Source organism: Mauremys mutica, chromosome 1 (assembly GCF_020497125.1).
Source record: "Mauremys mutica isolate MM-2020 ecotype Southern chromosome 1, ASM2049712v1, whole genome shotgun sequence".
Lineage (NCBI taxonomy): Eukaryota > Metazoa > Chordata > Testudines > Geoemydidae > Mauremys > Mauremys mutica.
The window spans coordinates 308,357,297-308,360,385 of record NC_059072.1 but is presented as its reverse complement, the minus strand read 5'-3'; positions in this window follow the sequence as shown (position 1 = coordinate 308,360,385).

Genomic DNA, 3,089 nt, shown 5'->3' with positions numbered 1-3,089 from the left:
GCTCTGGTCCCATCCCCAGCCTTGGTGTGGTTCCGCTCCTAGCCTCAGACCCACTCTAACTGTGGCCCCAGCCTTGGCTCCCTTACCCGTGTCTGTGTTCCCCCCTCCTGAACTTCATCCCTGCTCCAGGAGGACAGGGGGGCATTGACAGGGGTGAGGGAGGACGCAACCCTCAAAAGTTTGGGGACCGCTGCCTACTAGGCAGCGTGAACAATGGTGGCAGATTAACTAAACCAGTTAATCCTCAAAACACCCTGTGAGATAAGAGGTATTTGTGACCTTCTCCTCTGGCATTATCTGGATCGGTGATCTGCTAGGTCACTCCAATCCTTGACTCTAGGAGCCAGCCTTACCCTGCACTGCTGTGAGAACCCCCACTCCTGGGCTGTTCATGCACAGCCTCTGGCATGTAAGCTGCTCCTTGGATTGTGCAACTGAACAACACTAGTCAATATCTCTGGTCCCAGACACAACCCTAGGAACCTCTGTCTTGCAGTGTCCAGTTATGCCTGCTGGACTCTGTAAGCTTATATGAGTTCGTCAATTTAACAAAGAAATTGATATGTACTGGGCTTTTTATCCCAAGGGGAGTCTCTGACACGCTTCAAACCAAATGCACTGCTTCAGGTAGAATAAACAAACAGATTTATTAACTACAAATATAGATTTTAAGTGATTATAAGTGAAAGCATAACAAGTCAGATTTGGTCAAATGAAATAAAAGCAAAATGCATTCTAAGCTGACCTTAACACTTTCAATGCCCTTACAAACTTAGATGCTTGTAACCACAGGCTGGCTGGTTGCTCTTCAGCCAGGCTCTCCCCTTTGATCAGCGCTTCATTCGCTTGGTGGTGGTGTCTGTAGATGTAGGTGAAAGAGAGAGGAAGATCATGGCAAACGTCTCTCCCTTTTATCATGTTCTTTCTTCCCCCCTTGGCTTTGCCCCCCCCCCTTTCCTTCAGAGTCAGGTGAGCATTACCTCATCACAGTCCCAAACTGACCAAAGGAAGGGGGGTGACTCACTTGATAGTCCAACAGATCCTTTGTTGTTGACTAGGTCAGTGTCCTTTGTTCCTGTGAGGCTGGGCTGGGTTTGTCCCATATATGCCCTGATGAGGTATGAACTACCCCTCTGCTTTTGGAGAGTATTTGCCTGGGCTTACTTTAAGCCATGAGGATATATTTTCAGCCTCATAACTATATACATGAAATTATAACCTATAACATTACTATAACAACAATTACTATAACATCACTAGAACAACAATGCTCAGTGCATCATGAGCCTTCCAGAGACACCCGACATGACAAACTTTGCATTTGATACCACACAATCATTTTACCAGGATGAACATGGGCGTGCTGGGTGTTCCCCCGAGGTACAGAGCGTCACAGTATTATCCCATGTTACAGCTGATGTGATTAAGTGATTTGCCCGAGGCTACAGAAAGAATTAGTGGCAAAAACCAGGATTAGAATTCAGTTCTTGGCTCCTAACCTGGGCCCCAATACTGTGAGGCATTGAATGTATAACTCCCAGTGATGTCAATATCAGTTGAGGGCATTGAGCATCTCTCAGTAAGTATTCAGCACTTTGTAGGACACGGACTCTGGTGTTCAAATCACTAGTCCTCACTGCCTCTCTTCGATCTAGTCTACACACAGAAATCATATCTAGTTAACTAAATCAATTTATAAATTAATTTAATTACATCAGTGCAATTGCATTTAAATCAGTTCATTTTAAATTGGTTATAAGTTTGATTTCAAACCAAATTTGAACTAAATCAGTTTAAGAGTGGCTAAAACTCATGTAAGAGTGTCTGCACAAAGGAATTGTACTGCTTTTACTAAACCAATATAAAAACAGATGTAGTTAAATTGGTGCAATTTCTTTAAGTAGACTTTTAGATGAGCAACTAACAGATCGTTTCCATCTCTGACTTTTACTATTCTAATTAGTAATGTATAAGCATTGGCATTGGAGAGGATCTGGAATAGATTTTATGCTGCATTTAAGATTAGTTTGCTCCATCTATCCCAGGGGAAAACCTCCACAAGCTTAAAGGAAATATATAATTAAGGTAGTATAAGTAAAACTACCACAAACTAGAAGCTCTCTTTATTTATATATTTGCCTCATTTAACCCTGTTTAATTCTGGTCTTTCAGGTAATTAGGCTGAAAAGAGCTCTACTCAGTAATAAATTCCAAGCATGTCAGAGATTCTAGTGAATGAGATGCTAAGCCATCTCTTTCACTTAGCTGTTTCTTATTTACTGGTACCTCATATGAACTCTTTTGTGGTATGTTGAAAAGGAAAGTTAATATATTTTTTCCCCCTATATTTGGAAGATCATGTTGGTACTTATAAAGATTAGACTAATGTTAGTGCAACTATTCCTGCGTAAATTTCCCCACTTTCTAGCCCTTCAGTTGTGTAACAACAATGCTTATAAAAACCATGAGAGACAAAGCACCAATATGAGAGGCAATCTTGCAAGAACCCTGAAAAATAAACTATTCTTATTGAATGGTTTTGTACAAAATAAGTCCAGCTAGCACTTAATACAGGAAATTAACATCAGCGCTTCATGCAAATCCCTTTTGCTAGTTGCTTTGTTCTCAAGATGCTGGTTTTCTCAATGGATGTTGATGAAGTCAGCAGGATAAGGCCCTGTTAAAGTGCAGTACTAAACTCAGGACATGCATGTTGGATTTTGGATACAAAATCCAGGACAGTTGCATTTTTGGAAGGCAGAGGAGGGTTACATTTTGGCATACCGTTCAATCTTCAAGCTAGATCAGCCCTAAAATGATGGCTTTCATACAGGTGAATATTGCCAAAATAGTTGTGGCAGTTTCTCACAAAGAGTGGGCTTTTTTAAAGGGTTAAGATGAGGTCACATTTCATTGGTGGTGAGTCTCAAGCCATGCACCCAACCTCCTATAATATTTGTTAACAAATATGTATGCAATAAAAAGTTGATCATTCAGAGTATTAAGGCTGGGATTTACTACGGAGTTTAAGGGAGTTTGGTTCCCAACTCCCCTTGTCCTTACGCTTTGAAAATCTCAGCATACACACA